We start from the raw sequence: 25,106 nt of genomic DNA on the forward strand, positions 1-25,106 counted from the left end.
AGGTATATGTTATGAGGAAGGGTATATTCTTTTCCATATGCAAAGAAGTAAGAAGAAATATTTAGAGAGGGTTTTGGTGTGACACGGTCAACCCATAAATCATTCACTAATGAATTATGCCCACTCCTTTTCTCAAAGTATGGTTTTCTTGATTATGTGAATTAATTTCTTGTTGTTAGACTCAGCTAAACCGTTTCCCCAAGGGTAATAATTTGAAGAGTGCTTTAAAACAATACTATTGTCTAATGAAAAATCATAAAGTTTCAACGATAAGAAGCAAGTTGCATTATTGAAAACAAGTGATGTAAGAATGCTAAACTTGGTGATTATATTCTTCTTGAGGAAGTTCATTACTTTGTACTCATCGACTTATTTTAATGGAACTGCTTCAACCCACCGAGTAAAATAGTCTATAGCGGTTAAAATAATTTGGTGCTTCTTTTATGAATATTGAAAAAATTCACTGATAACATCCAATCCCCATTGTTGAAATGATTCCTGAACAAAAATGGGTTGCAATGGGGCCATTGTCTTCCTATTGCGACCAACACATATTTGATGAATGGAACACTTGTGGGCATATGCATGTGCATCCATAACTAATGTGCACCAATACTAACTTGCTCGCATGACCTTATGATAAGTAGTATCACCCACAAAGTGTCCACTAGCTAGCCCATTTTGAACATCCTTTAACATCCTTTCTAAATCTTGTGCTTCCAGACATCTAAGTAGGACACCATTGTGATGCTTCCAAAAAATATCATTTTGTACAAGTTGATATGATAAAATTGTAAGTCAAATAGACCTCTTCTATTTAGTTGATAAATGTGAGGGAAAGGTACCACAATCTAGATGTTGTCGCACATCTAAGTACCAAGACATGGATATGTTTGTAGGCGTATCTTGTTCTATGTTTTACATTTTGATTTCTTCTTCCATCCAAAAGACTCATCTTATGGTGAATTAACCACTTCTACTGTAAACTGACAAAGACCATGGCCTTTCACTATATCAAATAGCTTCAATTCAATATCATATCCTTGAACGCTTGTCATCTAGTTTTCCCTCCTCTCACCCAACTCTTATTGTACAAAAATTGATCTAACGGTTGGGTGAGGCACAAATATAATGATGTGACTTTTCATAAGGTAAGTCCTAAAGTTCTTTACCTCCTCCTATACTACATAGGATTCTTTATCAATAGTTGGATAATTTAATTGGGATCTCCATACTAAAACACTCTTAAATGATATAGGCTTTTCATTTCCTTCATCATCCTTCTGAGTAATAATGACTACAAGAGAAGTGTTAGAGGACAATATATATAACAAGACATATTTTACAAAATTAGGGCTATACAATGTTGGGGCATCAATGATTTCTTGCTTAATATGTGAAAAATCATCCTTCTCCCTTTTATCCCACTTGTAAACTGCATCCTTCTTAATCATATCCTGTAATGGCTTAACATTTTGTGCATAATTAGAGATGAATTTAAAGAGAAAGTTAATTTTCCCTAAGAAGGATTACATGGCTTTCTTATTCACAAGAAAATAAAATTGAGCAATAGTCTTGAACTTTGATATAATCACTCTTTTCGATATAATTTGGCCCAATATATTACCCTCAGAGACTTTGAAGATGATCTTCTTAGGATTTAAAGATATTCCATATTTTTGGCATCGCTCAAAAATATGCCTCAGATGACGCAGTTGGTCTAATCGTTTCTTTGAAAGTGTTATATCATCATCTAAATACACCACTACACTTTTTCTAATCAAACCATAGAACGTGATGTCCATAGCTCGTTGAAAGTTAATACCTATATTGACGAGTCCAAAATATATCCACTTAAAAGCCATTGTACCCCAATTATTCCTGAAAACAAGTGGTTTTATGTTTGTCAGGTTTTTCCAATAGAACTTGGTTGTATCCAAATAATCCATCTAACAACAAACCTGTTCCACCTGTTCACTGTCAGATCTGATCATTGCATATATCAGTAAGAAGTATCAAGGCATCATCATCAATCAAATATACATCAAGTTATCAACAACTTGTGAGGATCAAAACAGTTCTAAATAACACCCATAGACTGTAGTCATCTACAAAAGAGAAGATAATTGATAATTGTCTGAATCATATCACATCAGTTTTTTTGAGACTGTCCCACAATTTTTTTCTCAAACTACATATATGCGACTGTGCAACTTTGAACTCGTGTATATACATGAATTTTCTTCATGAAACTTTGTATGATATTTGGAACATTGAAGTTTCATAATTTTAGCTTCCCCTGATTCTGTCATGTCTGTACATTGTGTCAAGCCATATTTTTCTGACTGTACTTCCTTCTTCTTCCATATCTTTGAGTGTGATGATGTTTTCTCCTTTTGGTATGGTGCTCGAAATTTTATCTTGCATTCATTTGCTATATGTCCAAACTTGTTACATGTATAACATCTTACATGTTACATATTTCTTCTATAGTAGTCAATGGCTTTGTGACCAAACATATTGCAAGAAAAACAATATCCCTTAAAGTACCTAGAAGTTGATGATCTTTCTGTGTGATGATATTGAACCATTCTACTTCCGCATCTCGCATGTCCAAGATTATGACATATAAAACATTCAACATTATTCATTTGAGGAAATGACTAACCACAATTAGGAGTAAAAGATTTTCTTTGAATAATTCTTTCCTTGGTTGTTGATGGAGTTGACCTCTCATCTCCTTGTTGAGCATTCCAGATTTTGCATTAGAGTTTCTTGCCTCACTTTGTGAGATAGGTTCACCTTCAATAGATTCATGAAAACCAAGACCAGTTTTGATGGTAGGAGACCTTTGACTACTAAGAATATCATCCAAAATCTTAGTACTATCTTGAAATCGTAAAAGCTTATCCTTTTCTTCTAATTTACCTTTTAGGATATTTACCTCAACCTGATATTGCTCTTCCTTTTCAAGATACTATTTCTTCATGATTTCTTCAGCTTTTCTACCTTCTTCCATCTGTTGCCTTAATTTAAGAACTTCGTTTTCTTGTTCTTCAAGAGCTTGGAGTAGTTCTTCATTCTGCTTATTTTATTTTTCAAGATCTTCTTTTAGAGAGAGGATCTTGGCTTCAAGACTTTCATTTTAGCTGGATCTATATTTGAGTTTCTTGATTGTTGTGCTCCTTTTATTTACCTCATTTCTTAATGATGTCACTTCATCCTGCAGCTTTTGACATTGATCTTCCTTTTCCTTGTTTCCTTCCTCTAGTTGAGCTTTTAGTTTGGTAACTTCTTCTTTGAAGGCACACTCCCTTTTGTCTAATAGATCTTGTTGATCTCTACTTTTGTCTGTGAGCCTTTTAAATTCTGCCTCTATTTGATGTCTTTCTCTCTCACCCATAAGAGCAAATTTAGTTGTTTCACTATCACTTTCATCATCTTCAAATGGATAGAAAAATGTGTCAACAGAGGATAACAAATTCATACCTGATAGTTCTTTTGTTTGTTCATCTTCATTCTGAGGTGATTCTGAATTTGAAGAGTTGCTTCCACATAATCCCCAATCGACTCTCCCATTGTCATAGCTCCTTTTAGATGTCTTCTTCTTCTAAGATGCTTTCTTCTTTAGCTTCTTTCCCATTGTTCTACTGATCTCCTTCAAGTGATCAAGGGGGTGAATCAGTATTACTCAAGTCAATAACATTTTTCTTTTCATACTCAAATTTATATATGCTACTTCAATGAAGGTAACCCGCGTGTACACACAACTGTGTTTAAGGAAACAAACGTATATCCAGTAAACTAATGATTCAGTTAATTCATCATATGTTGATCTTTAATCTGTGCATCAGTACTTTATTAAACATGAAACAGTAACCATGTGCAACTAATAACAGAATGAACCATCACACATAAGCAACACACATGAACACCAAGATTTAAGGTGGAAACCGAATGTGGGTGAAGACCACCTATTTTTGTCATCTCTATCCTTTTTTAATAATAACAAAATTTGTTTACAACATTGCACTGGTGCAGAATCATACCAGTCATAGGCTTCTACCTGTAGAAGGTTACTACCTTCTCTCGTTATCCAGCTTCCACTGGAAGGGAGCTACAACCCCCTATCTCTTGTACTAGCTGATATGTTTTCTAGTACATAGGCACTGACCTACAGAAGGCTACAACCTTCTTTCTTCGTCCAGGGACCACGTTTCATAAATTTTCAAACTAGATTCTCTTGGTACACAACAATACACATGAAGGCCTCATTTCATCTAATTTTCATAGTGGACCGATTATCAACATTGAAGCTCAAAATCAATCACCACTACACTACAACCATCAAATACATCTGCGTTAACCAATCATTGATACTCAATCATAAATCTCTAAATCACCCATAACTTAATAACTAAAAGCCCATCGTCACTGAAGCAAATCACAATCAATCAATCTGAGCATTTAGTGTACTATCATCAAACTGTAGCCACCAGAACATAGAGCAGAACCTAGAATTCTACAACAACAGCCATATCCACTTGTAACTTCAAATATCATATTACATAATGTATACGCTACTTAAAAGTGTTGAACTAGTGTGTATACACGCTTTTATCAAAGCCATCCATCGTATATGTCTATAAATATTAATTCATAATTTTGCAGCTATTCCAGACTTTAGTCATACCCAGATCATAACATTTATAGAACAACACATGCATTAGTATTCAGATCTACAATAAACCTTATCAAACCATATAAAAATAATTCATTTCAAGCCTTAAGAACCTGATCCATCATTAGATCTTATCCTCCATCAACTACTAAGGCTCATCCTTCATTTAGATCAAACAAAGCACCATAAGTCGATAACCTGCATAGTGGATCTCACACTTCATCAGATATTCAGTACTTGCACTGATGGCCTAATGATCTTGTCTTCCTTTTTTAGTTTTAGACCTTCCTCAATACCATGGAGCAAAACCACTTAGGACCAATACCTTGGACCAAATACCTAGGGTCAATACCTTGGACCAGATACCTTGGACCAATACCATGGATCAAAATACCATGTACCAAAACTTAGTTTCCCAAGATATATGTGCTTTTCCTTCTGTGAAAGTGCGTGTGTACATATACACTACTTGTGGTCAGTTAACCTATGTGTATACGCAGCTTGGTCAAGGTGAACCTGCGTATACCTCTCTTTCTTCATTCTTTGTAGTCTGATCTGTAACTCTTTGTTGTTAACCTGTTGCACTGTGAACTTCCATCTGAGAGAGTTACCATTTTACATTACTTCTAAACTGATTCCTTTGAACTTCCCTGTATTTTGTCACAACTGTCATGCATTCTATCAAATCTGATATCTCTTTTGTAGATTCATCTAGTTACCATATACAAGTGAGTTTTTCTGCTACAAGTGGATTGCCATCAAGTACAACACATGCATCATAATGCCAACACCTTGGTCATATGATTCTCCTTTCTTAGAAATATGATTTGGAGTTGGGCTTGAACAATTATTGCCTTGCTCGAAAGGTTCTTTATGTGAATGTTGTGAGTAGTCATCTATAGAAAGGTTTCCCTCTTACTAGAACCAAATTCTTTGATGATGCTAGATGCCACCAATAGTAATGGGGTCTCCCTGATATGAAGTCCCAACTAGACCTCACATCGTTTAGAATAGGAGCCCCATCCAGAAAGTTAGGTTAGTTTCCATTATCTTAAATATTTTTCTTGGTTGAAATGAATGGCACAAGAGAAAGACATGTACTTTTGAGATAAACAAGACAGTTATCCTTATGATGTATCCAGCTATAAAGTGTATAATAAATCCTTCATGAAATGAGAAATAAAGTTAGTTTTTAGGAGAAAAGTAATAGTACTAGCCTAATAAAGACACACATATATATCTGAAAAATCATTAGTAATCTTCTGAATTAGTTCACAAAGAAATAACGATCATGAATGAAAGAGAAGGGTGATTCAAATATGAATACTAAAGCCAATGAAATAATCAATTCTCATTAGTATGTAGAAACATAACCATATACCGCAAATAACAAAGGAATAGTCTCACAATCATTCACGATTTATGCATGAAAATTTTGTCAGATCCAAGAGCTTCAAATTATAATGTGAAATTCCCAAGATACATTGTTACAAAGATACAAAACTTGTTCCAATAATGGAATGTTAACCAAATACTTTCTTCTCAAAATCCTAATATTCTCTCCTCTACCTAGCTTGAGAAGCCAATGTGAAAAGTCCTTTTCTCGAGCTATGAGGGTGTATATATAACTAATGGGGTGACTCCCCACCTCCCTTGTGACTCTTGAGCTTGCATCATGACACTTGAGCTCCTTTTAACTTTTCCAATTCCTATGAGACACTTAGAATTCTACATGAATTTTCACATTCTATGAGTGACTTTACATTTTCTCATTTTGGAAATACAAAATTACATTAGGAAATGATGTGGAAAACTATAATGATACAAGATACTCCCAATGTGGCACTTGGAAAATCCATGGCTTAGAAATGATGACGTGGAACTTTAGAGTGGTCTGTTAATGTCAAGATTTCTTCCTTATTGTCATATTTGTATCTGCATGAAGGGCCTTGTGTGTACTTAATCTTCTGAATCCTCCAAATGGCTAGGAATCTGACTTGTGATCTTGATCTTCAATCCCCTTTCGTGATTTAGTGTCCCTTTATCTTCTTGCTTCATGTTATGTTTGCATCTCCAACTTCCCAAGTATCTTCTTACATGGTCTCCTTGGCATCCTCCTTGAACATCATCCTATCATGTTAAGCTAATAATACATGTAGATGAAATTCACTCATGACTTGATGACATCATTCCATAAATCTCCCAGTATATCTTGTTCTTCATGCAACACAATGATTATGCCAAGACATAATGCAGGGATGAGGATGGTGATGAGGGATTGTGTAGTGTGAAGTTCGAGGAGACAATGATGAGGTCTTAGTCATAGTGATTGCGCAATGCACAGTGGCTGACGGGCTCGAAGACAAGACTAAGCAGTTGAGGGAGTTGGAGATGTAGTGAGGCTGACTTGCTCACTATGATTATGTAATGCAAAAATATAGATAGACTAAGCTAATTTATTGTGTAGTTTCATAGTATAACAACTGAGACAAGCCTCATTATTGATTGAAACTACATAGTGCATAGTGGAAGACTGACTGGGAGAAAAATTGCATAGTTTTTAGGAGTAGAAGGCAAATATTGAGCATTGTGATTATTCTGTGCACATTCCTTGGAGGCTGTGATTACAAAATGCACAATTCTAGGAGGCAAGGGTGGTTGATTATGGCCTGATACTACGCAATGCGTAGTTTAGGAAGGCATGTTAAAGAATGGTTGGTCAGATAAGTTGTAGAGAGAAACACTTCTGAAATTAACGAAGTGTGCGATTAGTGAACTGACAGATGAAACCAGAACATCACAGGAACATGATAACAAACTCATAAACAATCAAACACACAAAAATGAAACACTTAACACCCAAAATCAATGAGCATCCATTGAAGAAACAACAAAATGACACTTCCTCCAAGTGCGACACTTAAGATAAACTTTACGACACAAGTGAAGACTACAAAAGGAAAGTGCATAGTTCTTTGGGAAGAGGTCGAATACATATACCTATGATAGATAAGACTCAATAGTACAAGAGATAACACCAAATTTTCCTCTTAAATATGCGTTATAACTCCCTTTCATATAGTGCGACACTTCCCTTACTAAAAGAAAACACTTGGAATTTATTCACAAAGGGACTTAGAAACTTCAAAAAAAAACATGGAATGTCTTTTATTATGAGAAAAAACATCTAAAATGGTTAAAGAGAGGCTCCAAAATTTGGAGTCTCTTGTAGCAACAACAACAGATGCATTGTTAAACCATCTATCACCTCCTATTCTATTATCTGTATGATGCATCAATTTTCTTGAATGTTGTTATAACATCATTTTCCACAAATTTTTTGAGATCCAATTGTTGGCCATGACATAATATTCCATTCCCTTTTGTAGTCTCTCTTTCCCCAAAAAATTCCTAGAAAAACCACTTTTTGAGAATCCATATGCTCATGCTAATATGGCACAAAACATACATATACAACCCTCCCAAAGATAGAACAGATATATGTATATTCTCTTAAAGAAACTCACATATGCCCTTAAAGGACACCAAAAGAATCCAAATTTATACATTTTACCACTTTTCTGGGACGAGGTTTATGATTTGACTATAAGCCAATTTCTACCTGCTGTAATTTAATGAATCCAACCACTGATTGGGACTATAAATTGATTCCTTTGGCTAACTATTAAACCATTCCTATTTGTGCAACATAACATTGGAAAACTTTCTCACCAATATAATTATACTTTCATGGGATTTTAAGCTCTTCCTTTCACAAGAAATCCTGATTTCATGACATTCATTGTATGCCCATATTTTCCTGTTGAGTCTCCATTATCTCACACAGTTTTTAGAGTGGAAGATTGTATAAGTGTACATTTAGTGGCTCAAGAAGGACGAATCTGGAAGATGGTTCTATTTGGTGCTTGTGACAAAAATTAGGTCATCTTCATCTAATGCATTGATAGTCTTTAAATTAATAAGAAACTCTTATTTCTATATCAATTTCAATGTATATATTATATGTCTTTTGTTCGTGCATTTGGAATTGGTTTTCATTGGCATTACATATTCAAATTTACTTCGATTTTATTATTGGCTATCTTTCTTCATTGTTTTGTACTTATAATTCAATGTGAGGTGTAGGAGACATATATTATATACAGTGATATAATCTAATCAATGAATCTTTGGGTATTTTCTTTGACAATTAAATCATATTTCATTGTAACTACTTGATTATTTCAGTTGTGTTTTTAATTTTCTCATCCAATTTTTTTACGCTTTTAACCCTAGCTTTAGGGAAGAAATTTTTGTAACAAAACCACTAAATCCATTTGGGAAAATCTTGTTTTATATTATGTCTTAGGGTTAATTTCCAATAGTAAGGTCTATTTATATATCTCTTCTTAGTTTTCTAGTTTTTTTACTCCCCTTCAATTTCTTCTATAGTTATAATTTCTTGATTTTGGTCTCCTTTCCTTCTAACTTCTTCTTGTATTTCATATGTGTGATTTTCTTTGGTAATAGGGGCATATATACATAAACTACTTTAGATCCAGTCATGTATGTATGTGGTTTTCTTTGACAACAGTCACGTATACCTACTAGGAGGAAAATGCTTTTCACCCTCTAATTGGTCCAAAGAATTTTTCGGAAGTAACTAAGTATTCAATAATTTCTAACTTGTTTGTTAAACTAGTTTTCTAGCCTCAAAAGAAATTTCAACTTTATTTTCATTTTCCATCTATATAAGTAACCTTTGTCTCAATCTAGGCTTTTTCTCTTAGGACCACATAAGGTTTCAATAGTTTCTAAGGGTCTATCTCTTAGTTTACTAGTGGTTTAGGATTCTTGTTATAACCATCTAAATCCTTGATATTTTTTCTTATAGTCCTTTATTTTATCGTTTTATCATTTCCTTTTCCTTTTCGAGCCAAGTGGTTGTTTTTATTTGTTATTGCAGAGTATTTTTTCATTCAAATCCTTTATAAGCTTTGAAAAAGATAAAAAAAAAAAAAATGAAACTTTGGTCTTTGTTTAATAATTCATTAGATTGAATTGAAAAATAAAAAAGAAAGGCAGTAGGCATTGTGTTCCATTCTGCACCAAAAATTGCAATAAAAGTCACCATTGCATTAGCTACATTCTTATTTTATTATATGAATTTAGATTGTGTTGGTTCTTGTTTGTTTTCATAGATTTAATTTGAGTATTATTGGTTGTATTACATTAGCTTCACTTCCATTCCAATTGAAATTGCAGTTTACTTTGTGCATCTTGATTCCTGTTAAATGCATAAAAAGGTAGTTTCACATCATAGCAATTATATCATTCAATGAAAGTGTGCTCATTTTGAAAAAGTGTAAGTAGTTGGTATTGTGTTTGAAAAAGGAAAAGAAAGAATAACAAAAAAATGTCTTTTCAATTATTACCTTAAAACATTGTAAGGACATAAGGGGTTATTGCTCCATGGATCTTGTCCTTAGATCTGTGACACTGTGTGTGTGAATGTTTAAATATAATCCCAAAGAAGTTATGTTATTACAATTCAAATACATAAAAGAGATAAGAGAGGAATAAGTACATACCTCAAACCTCACAGAATGATGTATATTTTACATATATTCAGTTGTTGAAGGTCTCACTCCTACTTGACATCCCACTGTAGTTGCTAGACATAATCTTCTACAAATAATCATGAACATACAGGGATGATTATTTCCTTTGTGGATGAAAATTTCTTAACTTGTGAAAGTAATATGTAAACATGATCAAGTTATCCATATTAGAAACATGGCATTGGAAGGGAAATAAATTTGCAGCCATATTAATCAAAGGTGCAATACATGAAATGCATTTAGATATTGAGGCCTCCTTTCTGATCCTTAGTATCTTCCTCTTCGTGAAATACCTATGGACTAGTCTAAATCACATGTGCAAGGAAATTTTGGAAAAAAATCACCAACATAACTGTGAAATACTCTCTATAGCATCACCTCACCTCTTGCGAGGGTCATTTTATATATGATTTTCGAATCCTTTTGGAGGATGTATCTAGATACCTAGGGGTATCAAAAGTTAGGAGAATTATAAAATAATTGATGCCTATCCAACTCATAAAAAAGTGTGTCAATTTGATCTCATAGAGAATGAAAATGTCCAATACATTTGGTCACGATTGTTCCCTACTCAAAGGACACTAGGGTATTGTGTTCACAAGCTACTGCATATCTAGTAGCAACCATACATGCGATGATCGCAGTGTGGAAGTGTCTTCCCTACTAATCATGGTTATTTGAAGAGGGTGAAGGGTGCATTAAGTTCAATAATTTTAATGATTAACTATGGTTCCATTCATTGACACAAAGTGGGAAAAATGGGATATAATATTAGTTTATTGAGTTTTCATTTGATGAAACAAAATTTTGTTCCGAGTTGTATTTCCTTATATTTGTTTCCTTTAGCCTAGTCATAAAGATCAAAAGTTCCATTTCCACTATCTGTTATAGACATTTTTGTTCCTTACAGCATTGAGCATGAAATGTCCATAATCTAAGGGATCCAAAGTCCCTAAACATGTTGTTCCTACCCCTAGAGGAACAAGGCTAACTAACCACAGCAATTCACAGAAGTTCTCCACCTGAAACTGCTCAAAAACAAGTCAATTCAGGATCATGTCAACTGCTCCACTGACCATCTGCGCTGAATGTCAGTGGCTCCACTATCTACCTACGTTGAATGTCAACTCCAACACTAGCTACCTACGCTGAGCGAGTTTGGACATGTGGCAGACTCATTCCTCAAGGTGTCAGAGCCCAGGAAGCTTCCAAAATGACACTTGCCTCTGGGAATTCGACTGGTGATGAGTAAGAGGTTCCAAATCTCCAAGTGGAAGCAAGAACCTCCAAGTGGAATCAAGAACTGATAGAGGGAGAGGACACTAGTCAGATCTCAAGCTGACTCATCCTCTCTCCAAAACATCTATATATGGATCTCTCCCCCATGAGATCTAGAGGCTGGAATTTTGTTATTGCAAAGAATTGCTGTTGGTTCGAGACTGGAATCATTGGGTGCTTAATGCTTTGAAGGGAGGTGAAGATAGGAATTCCATTCTGCTGGGAAGGAGATGCTGGATTGGAGCCCTCTGGGTTGTATCTCTTCCCGAACCTTGTTATTTATCAATAAAGCTATCTTGGTTTTCTCCTATATACTGATGTATCTTTGATGTATGATTGCATTAGTGTATTTGGTTTATTTCTAATCCTGAATCATTTATGAATATGAATATCTGCCTTTGTGTTGTGTTCTTCTCTTGTCTCAAGTAGCTGTTCTCTTGTCGCAAGTATCTATTCTCTTGTGATCTCGCAGGAATCAAGTAGTTGTTCTCTTGGGCGAGCGAGGAGGCAAGTAGCTGTGAACACCCAAAGAGAAGAGGATCTAGATCGAGGGACAAATGGAAGACACCGGTAAGTCCATTGATCTCTCCTCTTTCACATTTCATAAAGGAAGAAACCAGAATAGTTGTCTCTGTTTGTTGCTAAGGCACTGTCACACCTTAGGTGGATAGGATCGTCCTGCATAGGCATTTTTCCCCACAACAAATTGGCGACTCCGCTGGGGAGATCTGTTTTAGTCATTTTATTTGTGTTTACATCATTGTTTGTTTCATAGACTCAACAACAACGATCGAACTGCTTCTGCAAAGTAGACAGTTGCTGCCTTGATCCTTCACTGGATTTTGTCTATGATCTGAACAATGGACTCACAAATGACTTGATGATCCTTTGTGATAGATCTTAGTACCCTCTCAAAGCATCCCTTTGATTGTACCTTGCTTGTGTTTCTGATTTGGCCTGAAACTGTTGATTTTTGAGCAATCTGTGACCCAGAACCCAGTGAGAAACGAGAGTTTCTCCTTCAGCGCAACTGCTGTGAAGGCAGTCTGCATTTCAACGCAGGTCCCGTGAAGGCTACCTGCGCTGAATGTCAAACCCACAGTGTTGGAGTTGCGCTGAACCAGTTTAGCCTTGTGCAGCTGGGGTTCTCTGCTCTCTGTTGCCCTGTTTTGATCTCTGTTTTTTGCAGCCTTTAACCAGCATAGGTACCAGTCTGATAACTCCTTTTCTTTGCTTAGATTCTGCCTCCTTTTGTACAAAAAGACTATGAGTGTTTTTATGTGTTTGTGGCATCATTTACAGTTTTCCTTTGCATGAGTGAAATAATCATCCTGTAGCCCTTGATTCAGATCAGATTGACTGTGATCTTAGGAGAGAGTTCATCGGTTGTTTACAGTTGATTATACATTTGCTTTTGCTTATTGGTTTGAGTTTGTCTCTTTTAAGTATCGGAACAAGTATTCATTTCGAAAGTCACAAAGTGATTGTAATCTCTTCTACCCTTGTTGATTTCGAAAAAGTAAACTTGTTTGTATTGGTCATTTAAAAGCGAATTCAAAGTTGTACAAAAAGCTTTCTTTGTAGGCATCAATACTAAGAAAGCGGAAAACAAACACCTGCATTGTGCATTTGCATTTTGATAAGTTTGCATGCTTTATTCAGGAAAAATGCATTAGAGTGTGCTGATTTCTCTTTGAGAAAAGATGGTGTCTTTCTTTTCCCTTAGTAGCTAGGATTTTCAAAGTTGAAAAGATAATAAAGCTTGCTTATCATCTTAGACTGCATTTAGGAATTGTACCATACATCTCGTGGTGATCCTGAAAGGCAAACTTCTAAAAAAGATCAACTTAAAATAAACTGAATGAACCTAACAACGCTTTGCAACATAACGCACAACATAGAGGTCTAGGCTAGAGACGTGTTCCAGCGTCGTTAAGCCTAGTGACTGTCGATCTCGTGGAAGGTGGGTGATTCCTCCTAAGGGACGATAGCGCTAGTACGGATTGTGCTCCCACGTACCATCGCGTATATATTGGGAGACCCCTATAGGCATATATCCTTTATCCTTAGGAAGTCGTGTCGGCCGCCCTACTGATCGCAATGCAGTGAACACAGCATTCACAAAGATCGACCGCCCGTACCTTAAAAATTATTCTGCGGTTTTGCGAAAAGTTTGGCACACCCTCTGCCTAGAACTCCAGAGCAGTTTCTTTTGGCCATTTTCAGACTCTATAACAGAAAAAGTCCATCCGAGCATTTGTCACTTCGGGCTCGTTAAAACATCGAAGGAGACTAGAGTCATCTTTAGCTTTTTCTCGACTCTTTAAAAGTGAAAAAGCAAGTTGTGTCTAAAGCGTCGTTAACAATTTATTTTAAACGGAACAATCACCCTTTATTCCCGCGTTGATCTTTAGGTTGAAAAGATGGAGCCCACTAACCAAGGAATTCCCCTTGCTGGAAATCCTAGTCCCTTCTCCTCTTGGGGAGAAGTTGGTGCGCCCCACATGGCCACATTGTCGCTTCCAGGACTGACAATTGGCCTACCAGTCTGGCTCTTTTCAACCAGTGTCGTTCAGGACACCACCATTCCTGAACAGTCGAGTCAACAGTTAGATCAGACAAGAGTTGCCCACCAGCCTTCGACTTCATCTTCCTCTCCTCCTTCCTCTTCGCTTGATGGAACTGGTAAAGCAAAAAACTGAGTTCCTAAGGAGAAGAAGGAGAAGAAGAAGAAAGAGAAGAAGAAGAAGGAGCCAAAGGCGACTGGGGCAAACAAGTGTCGTCTGACAAAAATCCACACACAGCACTGGCAAGGCCTAAATCGCCATACGTCATATGCAAGGGAGACCACTTCCACAGAGATTGTCCCTGCATCCCTCGGATACTAAGGGACTGGTCTCCCCGTTTGCACAATTCGGTAGCGTCGACCTCTGATAGCCATGTTGACTGCTCACCGTCAACTAGTGGAAGTGAAGCCACAGGACAAAGAGGGGAAGCTAGATTTCCCTGCAAACTGTGTGAAGGTGATCACGCCATCCACCGTTGTCCCTTCTTAGACGAGGCAAAAAGAGTTCTGGAAGATCGCCCGATTTTACGAGCGCAACTTCCTCTTGGATATCGAAGACTCCTGCCAAGTCCTTCGCTAGTTGAGAACCCGGCTGGCCCGCTCAGATGGTCAGCCGAAGCACCCGTCATTGAAGATGAACTGTCTGAATCCATACCTGACGAAATTCTAAAGGTTGAAACGGCAGTTGACCCGGTTTTGCCTTCAGAGGCTCTATCTTCGAATGACACCATCAGAGAGGAGAATAAAGACGACACCGTCCAAATTCTCTTCATCAGCACTGACTCTGATGAACAAGGGGGCAATGCCACCATTCCTTTATCGTAGGAAGGAAGTTCGTCCGAGCGATATCCAGCCATATACTCAGTCCCACCACCAAGCAACCTGGTTGTGTCCTTTGACTGGAACCAACTAGGCAGACCCCGCTTGCCAGCTAGTATACCATTCAGAATTATTGTCCAAATATACAGAATGTAATGGCTGGCACAGTTATTGATGAAGGGGCATCTGTGAGTATCCTTTCCTCTATTGCTTGGAAAGCGCTTGGTTCGCCAGCGCTTTTTCCTGAAATGAGAAATCTATCAGGCTTTGATAAAGGAACCAGTCGACCTTTAGGGATCCTCCCCAATGTGCCCATAACATTAAAAGGGAAGACCGTTCAAATGAACGTGATGGTCGTTCAAGGACCCTTGGATTATAACCTACTCCTTGGACGAGACTATATATATTGCATGGGAGCCATCGTCTCATCACTCTTTAGAGTAATGTGTTTTCCGCATGAAGGAAGAATGGTCAAGCTCGTGGACCAACTTTCATTCCCCGGATCACGCATCGCAAATAGTCATATGCCATCCCTAAATGGTCTATTCACGCAAGAAGTGTCTCAACCCACGGTCCGTCCTCCAGATGAGCGCGAGTAATCCGGGAGGAGATGACTGGAACCCAGGGGGCATGCGTCCTGGTCTGCTTCGGCAGAGAACTTTGGGTATAGGGTAGGTTTCCGCGGGAGAATATGACTAGTCCGTACCCCGTCCGTCTAGGAAGAGGGTTGTTCTAGAATAAGATTCTTTTGTCAAAGTTATATGAGTTGACGGGCTACGTCACTCACCTTTGCCTATTTCGGTAGACATTGCCGAGGAAGTGTTTTGTTTGAAAGATTAACGAGACAATCTTTGGGTAACCTGAAAGAGGTAAGCCTCTCTCGTTAAAACAAATGTTTTGGCGGAAAAGAAGTAGAGGTAACCTTGAAACCGTACTTTATACCTGGGGGCATGCAAACCTTTTGGAGTGCAAGCAAAGAGCGGTTATTTATCTGTTTTTTGGGGTTAGCCGTTTCCTAACTTGCATAAAGAAAGGATGTGGAGCAAAGCTTAGTAAGATGAAGCTCCATAAAAAATAGAATCTTGATGAGACACTCTTATCATATGACTGGTAAGAACGAGCAGTTTTAGCATAAAGTTCATGCTTGTTAAAAAATAAACGCAAGGTCCGAGCAGTTTTAACGCGCAATTCATGCTCGTTAAAAAATAAACATAAGCACCACCCGGTAAATAACCACTGTGAATGTAACCTTATCAGCCATTAAAGCCTTGGTCGTGTTTGCACCATCACCTCCACTTTTCATTCGGCCGATCGTTCACCTCCATATGATTGTTTACCTATTTTGAGGAACAGTTGCGAAGAGTGATTTCACCTAGCCATCCTTGTGACACTGTCGTGATTGGAAAATTCCAACCTGTACCTGGAATCAGCTGTTAACCCTGTTTATCACTCGTTCCTCAAAAGACGAGTCTTCTTTAAGCTCTTTTCAACTGACTCGTAAAATATGAAAAGATTGCCGAGTTTTGGCCTTCCAGCTCGTTAAAGCGACCGGAAGTGCTATCCCTCCTCTAGATTTTAATCTTTTTGGACCTGAGGGATTATTGCACAAAAAGATCGAGCACTTGTTTTGTTCAGCTCATTAAAACAATCGAAAACTCATCCCTTATGTATTGTTTTATACTTTTTCGGACTTAAGGGATTAGATGACGAAAAAGGAATTTTGGAGTTAACTTTATGTACCTTTTCAGACTCTCTAAAAATGAAAAGGAACCGAGTTGTCTTTGTCGTTAGACTCGTTAAAATCATTAAATAGCGACAAACTTGTCTTTAGACGAGAACGAGTTTCACTATCGCTAGGCTCGTTAAAACATAGCGATAGGCTTGCCCGAAGGGCAGGTTATAGAACAAGCATATGTTATCCTCCTCAAGCTTGACAAAAATAAAGAGGTACTGGTCAGCAATGACTGGGGAAAAATTGGGAGAAAATCAGGAAAACTTTGATGGTAGCAAGTCGCTCTTGAACATGACACTTTTCTTCCGTACCACAATCGGGTTGGGTTGTTTCATTCACCAGTTACATCACCATGGTCTCGCCATACCATCCATATTTGGGGTAATGCTATCAATCCATCGCATCAGTGTCGCCATATGTTCAAGAGAAGTCGTTCAGAAAGAGTCAACCGGGTCCCATCCACTGCCATACATTATCCTTCATCCATTCATGACCGCCACCCTGAATCATATGTCACAGATCGTTTTCACCTCCATTAAAATCATTAGCTCCGTTCTGTGTCACTGATGTGGGATTCATTAAGGCCCTCCTTTGACGGATCGCTTCTTGTCGACATCAGCTCATTATCCAAGAAGTTGATCTAGGAACAACCCCTTCAGTACTTTGAAGCTTGCATGCCTCAATGGCAAGTTTCTCACTTCCGGCGACAGGTATACATCAATGACCTTCGACCAGAAGATTTTGCGTGGTGTTCGACGCCAAGTCCTTTATTCACACCACGTGAATTGTACTGCAGTACCTTGAGGGTCATTATCATTATCGGTGATTCCTCTCGCGCTTGTTAACGGTTTACCTCATTGACCGGTAATCAAGCGATGTCTTTCCATGTTCGACTTCAGCGCAATTCTCACATGGATCGACTTGTACTTAGAGTGAAGATCGAATGAGTTTGAAGACCCCGGATCTAGTTTCATCCATCCGGGCTGCGAGATATATTCAGGAAATATAAAGACATTTGACATGTACATCATTGCAGCGGATGATCATCCTACTCAAAGGATGATAATTTCACCAAAATTATCAGTCTACCATCAAACGATTGTCTGTTCTATGTACAGAAATGAACTTATAAAGCTGAGCATGGGAATGCCCGCCTCAGCTAGATCATGAAAGGAGTATGAAAAATAATGTATTGTATTGTATCTTATTGCAGGTCTCCTCCCAGCAAATGGATGAACTTCGGACCCTCCTGGATAAAGAATTTCACCCGATAAACGGCCTCATACTTTAGGGGGCAACTGTTATAGACATTTTTGTGCCTTACAGCATTGAGCATGAAATGTCCATAATCTAAGGGATCCAAAGTCCCTAAACATGTTGTTCCTACCCCTAGAGGAACAAGGCTAACTAACCACAGCAATTCACAGAAGTTCTCCACCTGAAACTGCTCAAAAACAAGTCAATTCAGGATCATGTCAACTACTCCACTGACCATCTGCGCTGAATGTCAGTGGCTCCACTGTCTATCTGCGTTGAATGTCAACTCCAACACTAGCTACCTACGCTGAGTGAGTTTGGACATGTGGCAGACTCATTCCTCAAGGTGTCAGAGCCCAGGAAGCTTCCAAAATGACACTTGCCTCTGGGAATTCGACTGGTGATGAGTAAGAGGTTCCAAATCTCCAAGTGGAAGCAAGAACCTCCAAGTGGAATCAAGAACTGATAGAGGGAGAGGACACTAGTCAGATCTCAAGCTGACTCATCCTCTCTCCAAAACATCTATATATGGATCTCTCCTCCATGAGATCTAGAGGCTGGAATTTTGTTATTGCAAAGAATTGCTGTTGGTTCGAGACTAGAATCATTGGGTGCTTAATGCTTTGAAGGGAGGTGAAGATAGGAATTCCATTCTGCTGGGAAGGAGATGCTGTATTGGAGCCCTCTGGGTTGTATCTCTTCCCGAACCTTGTTATTTATCAATAAAGCTATCTTGGTTTTCTCCTATATACTGATGTATCTTTGATGTATGATTGCATTAGCGTATTTGGTTTATTTCTAATCCTGAATCATTTATGAATATGAATATCTGCCTTTGTGTTGTGTTCTTCTCTTGTCTCAAGTAGTTGTTCTCTTGTCGCAAGTAGCTGTTCTCTTGTGATCTCGCAGGAATCAAGTAGCTGTTCTCTTGGGCGAGCGAGGAGGCAAGTAGCTGTGAACACCCAAAGAGAAGAGGATCTGGATCGAGGGACAAACGGAAGACACCGGTAAGTCCATTGATCTCTCCTCTTTCACATTTCATAAAGGAAGAAACCAGAATAGTTGTCTCTGTTTGTTGCTAAGGCACTGTCACACCTTAGGTGGATAGGATCGTCCTGCATAGGCATTTTTCCCCACAACACTATCTATACCTTAAGTTATAGCCACTAAAATAATTTCTAGATTAAAGGAAAGTAAACTTTTATATTTATTTTTAGGAACACAAATATGTCTAGGTAAGCTAGTGCCTTGGAATAAGTGTGGAGAGTTAAATCTCCAAGCACACTCTAACTCAAATATAGAAGTTGATTGAAGAGTGTTAAAGTCTAGTGTCATATAGATTTCTAAGGAAGATCACATAACATATGAGTTAAGGACTATGTCGTATGGATATAAGTGAAAAGAGATACCTCCCTCTAGTTTCTATTTAGATTTGTGGAATACACATATTTTGGGGTCTCAGTTTGGGAAATTATCTATTATAGATCTTCCTTATTGAGGGTTGCAAGCATAGATAACATTCCCAAGGGTTCGGTTTCAATGAATGATTGCCCTCTTTGAATTTTCATTACAAGTTGGAAACTTTGTTTCCTTTTCTAGGTACCACCTTAGTGAGAGTTGGGGGGTACTTGTGGTAACTAAAGTAGATATTGTACCACTCGTGTAGTTCTCCTAGAGGGTGCCTTTCAAAGTGAGGGAAATTTTATTGGTTGAGACTATATCAAGAGGTAGAGGTAACTTCTCTTATTGCATTTGCATGTAGTACTTCAGCCATCACCATCCCAAGCTTACCTTCAGAAGGCCCTTCCATCCACTCTTCCATATTTTGGTGTTTGGTCCCAATCACCCAGAGTGGAAATATTAGATATCTTTCTACTTTTTGTTTATATTAGATATTTGTTAGTTATTTTCTCTTTTCTCTTAGTCAAGGAGCCTGAGACATTCGATCATCAAGCTATAAGGATCCATTAACTTTCTCCTAAAGAGGTACAACCATCTCCAAAGAGGAATAGACTAGATAACCTTAGTTCACCAAAAAAAATTTAACCATGAATTATGGAAGTGAGTCCTTAATAAGAGTGATCATAATTATAGGAAGAGATAGAATCTCAAGGGCTTCATTATGATTTGAATGGCCATGTCCCTATTTGAAGTTTGTTTTCACACATTTATAGGATAACTTGGTGATCCAGATTTAAACAGGAACGCAACAAATTACATAGATAACCATATACACAAAGATGCAGCGGAAATAATACTTCATTTCATTAATGGAAAATACTGACATATGCTTACAAACAGAAATGGCAATAAACTAGCTAGGGCGATGGTAGCTTATCTCTGAGAAGAGATGTGATGGCTACATGCCTCTGAACTGTTCTGAACTGTGTTACAATGAGGCTCGAAGGCCTATTTATTGTTGAGAAACAATGGAAAACCCTTCACATACCGAAACCTAACCCTAGAAGATGAAACGCCAAATTGTGGGCCCCGTTTGGGTAAATTGGTACATCAATTTCCCGGGGTCGTAACTTTGGCATACGATCTCCGTTTGACGCGTACGATAGCTCGTTAGAAAGATCTATCCGAGTACTACCACTTTGGGAGGCAACATAGGGCTCGGTCGCCCTAGAATTCCAAAAAGATGTCGTTTAGGGCCTCAAAACGGCTCCGGAAGTTCAGGACCCGAAAAACTGCTAAAAATAGTAAACTGTGCTACAATTAAGGAAACTGAAAATGCTGAGAAAGACAATGGTGGGGGTCCAGGTGGACCTGGCAGGTGGCCGCCAATATCCACCTGGATCATTCCTCCCCCCTTAGGAAGCAATGGTCCCCATTGCGTTGAGCTCCTCCATGAGATGAGGAAACCTCTGTTGAACTTGTTCCCTGGTGAGCCACTTGCCCTGCTGAAGGAGTTGGCCTGCTTTGACAACTCGATACAGTTGGATATGCTGTTGGCGAGTGTTCTTGATCTGTGTGTCCATGATCCGATCAGTTGCAGCTTGTTCCATGCAATCGGGATTTAATTCTGTGGGTTTGAGCTGTTCGCAATGTCGGATGTGTCTAGCAATGGTGGAAAGTATGGCCGAAGGCGGTCCACATTGAACACTGGGTGCAGGCCAAGGAATGGGGGAATGCTGAGCTCAAATGCATTGTCTCCCATAGCCTTAATAATGGTGTAAGGACCATATCGAAGTGGTCTCAATTTCCGATAGGCTCCAGTAAGGCGTTCCTTTTGCAAATGCAACCAGACTTTGTCGCCCACCTGAAACTTGTGTGGCACCCGGTGTTGATCATGTCGCTGCTTGTACTTGGCATTTGATTTCTCAAGAATGTCATGGACCTGCTGGCGAATATGTTGGATGCGCTCAATGAAGCTGGTGGCCTTATCGGTTTCGAACTGACTGGACATGAGCTGAATTCATGTGAGTAGCTGCAAGTGGCATGGCCACATCAATGGGGCATAGTGGCTGGAATCCTAAACCCACCTGAAAAGGGCTATGGCCAGTGGAGCTGTGAAGAGCTCGGTTGTAGCTGTGCTGAACATAGGGGAGGCTCTCGTCCCATGTGCGTGGATGCTTTGAGTTATACATGCGCAGAATGTGCACAATCATCCTGTTGACAACCTTTGTCTGGCCATCAGTTTGAGGATGGAAGGCTGTGGACTTCGTGAGTTTGGTGTCCAGCATTGACCAGAGACTGGACCAAAATGTGCTGAGAAACCGACTGTCCCGATCTGAGATGATAGACTGTGGGATCCCAAAGTGCACCCATACTCGTTCAAAGAAGAGTTTAGCAGTGGCTTCTGCTGTGATATTCTTCTTGCAGGCCATCATAATGGCCATCTTTGAGAACCTGTCGACGACCACAAAAACACAGTCATTTCCATGCTTAGTGGAAGGAAGGCCTGACATGTAATCCATGGAGATGGATTCCCAAGGTCGACTAGGGGTAGGCAACGGGGTATAGAGGCCTTGCTTCTTAATGGTCGGTTTGGCAATGGCACAGGCAGTACATGATCGGATGTACTTCCCAACATCCTGTCGAAGATTCGGCCAATAGAAATAGTTTTGCAGTACTGCCACTGTTTTTTCGACCCCGAAATGCCCAGCAGCCCGACTGTAGTGTGCTTCCCAAATCATCTTGGCACGCTCGCTTGAAGGAACACAAAGGTGACCGAGGTGGCATAATAGGGCATCCTGGAGGTGAAAATCTGCAACCTGCCGACCCTCCAAGAGTGTCTGGTATGTGTGGCCGAATTCTGGGTCGCTTTTGTAGAGAAGTGGCCAATCAGAAGTCTCGTGCCCGCAAGAGTTGAGCACGGTGGTTAGCGCCATGATCGGTGGTCGACTGAGGCAATCTGCAACATTATTGGTGCTGCCCTTTTTATACTTGATATTCAAGTGAAACTGTTGCAGGTATGTAGACCACTTCTGATGGCGATCATTCTGCAATTTCCCTTGGGTCTGTATGAATTGCAGAGGTCGGTGGTCTGTGTGGATGACCGTTTCCTTCCCCAAAATGTAATGCTTCCATTGTCGGCAGGCCTGTACAATGGAATACATCTCTTTATCATAAGTGGGGTACTTTCGGACTGTGTCTGAAAGTGTTTCACTGTGATATGCCACTGGATGTCCATGTTGAGTAAGGACTGCCCCAATAGCATAGTCAGAGGCATCTGTCTCGACCTCAAATGGTTGTTGTAAATCTGGTAACGCGAGCACTGGTGCCGTGCAGAGGCGATCCTTCAACTCCCTGAATGCCTTCTGTTGAGATTCAGACCAAAAGAATTTTGCTTTCGCCCCGCCCTTGGTGACTTGACTCAAGGGCCAAGAAATATGAGAAAATCCCAACACAAACCTGCGGTAGAAGTTGGCAAGACCTAGAAAGCTGCGGAGCTCTGTTAGAGTGGTTGGAGAGGGCCAATCCCGAATGACTTGGACCTTGGCTGGATCGACATGCACCCCCTGTTCATCAATGATGTATCCCAGATACTGGACCTCGGTCATGCCAAAAGTGCATTTCTCCAAATTGGCACATAGCTTGTGTTGCCGCAGTGTTTGGAGAACCTGTCGGATGTGGTGGAGGTGCTCTTCCCAACTCTGGCTGAAGATCAGAATGTCATCCAAGTATACTACTACAAAGGAGTTGGTGAATGGCCGCAAGATGTCATCCATTAGCCTCATAAAGGTTGCAGGAGCATTCGTCAATCCGAAAGGCATGACCAACCATTCGAAGAGGCCCTCCTTGGATTTGAAGGCAGTCTTCCACACATCTGAGGGTTCAATTGGTACCTGGTGATATCCTGACTTCAGATCGATCTTGCTGAAATATTTCGCCCCCTTTAGTTGGTCTAGGAGGTCATCAATCCGCGGGATCGGGTACCTATTACGGACAGTGATCTTGTTCAGCGCCCGATAGTCAATACAGAGTCTCCACGTCCCATCCTTCTTCTGTACCAACACCATCGGGCTCCCACAGGGCGAAGAACTCGGACGGATGTGACCTTTCTGTAGGAGCTCCTGAATCTGCCTCTTGATTTCATTGTTCTCCAGAACGGAGCGCCGATAAATTGGTCCATTGGGTAGCGGCGCACCTGGGGTCAGATCAATGGAGTGCTTGACTTGACAGTGCAGAGGAACCCCTGCCGGGAGGTGAAGATGTCTTTGTACTCCTCCACAATCTTGTCCATTTGTAGCTGCCGTGCAGAGGGACCTCGTTTGGAGGCCGCGGCCACTGTCTTCTTCTTCCCTTGAGGGCGTATCATCAGGAAAACAAATTTCCTGGTTTTGGAAATGATCTTACTGCATTGTTTTGCAGTAATCAAAGAGATGGCGGCAGGTGGTGGTACCTCTGGTATCCTGAACAACTTATTTCCCAATGTAATAATAACAGCACGGGGCCTTGATTCATACACAGCATGTCGCTTCCACAAGTATGGTTGTCCTAGTAATACATCACAAACTTCAAGGGGAGCAATGTCACACAATACCTCATCCGTGAAGGGCTTGATGTTGTATGGAAGGCGACACTGCTGGCTCACGCGAAGATCTCGCCCTTGGTAAAGCCACCCAATGGTGTATGGTTGTGGATGTGCTGTGGTCGGTAAGCCCAACCGCTTCACGACCTCTGCCGAAATGAGGTTCTTTTGACTCCCGCTATCAACAATGAACTGTATCGGGGAGCCCTTGACCCACATCTGGGAGTGGAAGAGACGCTCCTCCTCCTCTGGATCTTCGGGTTCATTTTTCTGGATCTTTGCGGTAGCAACAGTGGCGCTGGGATCCGCATCAATGATCTGCTTCCCTTTTTCATACCCCTTATCGGGTTCTGACTCAGAGTCGGAACATGCATCTGATTCTGAAACCTTTAGCTCAGCCACCAGTGACTGTTTGGCCCGACACTCACTTGTGTTGTGAGTGGAGCTCTTATGGAACTCGCACCATTTTCCAGTGTCCTTTCTCGGCTTCGCGGCGTTGCTCTTTGCTTGCAGCTTCAGCTGGTTGTCTTGGGCTGTCCCGCCTTGGCTTTGTCCTTTGTTCTGTGGTTTAGGGGCACCTTTCCCCTGCTTTGGATTCGCAGATCCAAAGTCTCGCTTCTTTTGTTTAAACTTCTGCTCGACTTGACGGCATACCGGTATGCTGCGCCGAGCGAGGGGATGTTTAGGAACTGTATTTCTTCCTGGATGTACTTGTGCAGGCAGCCACGGTATTTGAGTATCAAATGTTGCTCCGAATCCTTGATACCCAACTTTGTGCGAAGGGTATGGAAAAGATTGGTGAACTCCGGCACATCTTGGTCCCTTCCCTGCCGCAGCGTGGTCCACTTTATGTATTCATCCTCATAGCTTCCGACAGGGTAGTACTGCTCCTTGATGGCATCCCGGAACGAATCCCAGGTGGGTGTGGCTGAAAATAGTGAGCCAGTACTTTCATCCTTCTGCTCGCAGTAGGTTTCCCACCAGTCCTTGACGTGGGGGGCTGCTTTGAGAAGAGCAAAAACAATCTTTTCCCGACTCGAAAATTCATGAACAGAAAAATAACCCTCTAGCAGATTTAACCATTTATCTACGGCATCGGCGTCTATCTGACCCTCGAATATGGGGATTTCAAAATTAACTTGTACCTTAAAGGGTGTGGCGTTTCCAGAGGA

This window comes from Pinus tabuliformis, chromosome 2_2, assembly GCF_031772625.1.
Source record: "Pinus tabuliformis cultivar Carrire ecotype Pingquan chromosome 2_2, CPIR1, whole genome shotgun sequence".
In the NCBI taxonomy this organism is placed as follows: Eukaryota; Viridiplantae; Streptophyta; class Pinopsida; order Pinales; family Pinaceae; genus Pinus; species Pinus tabuliformis.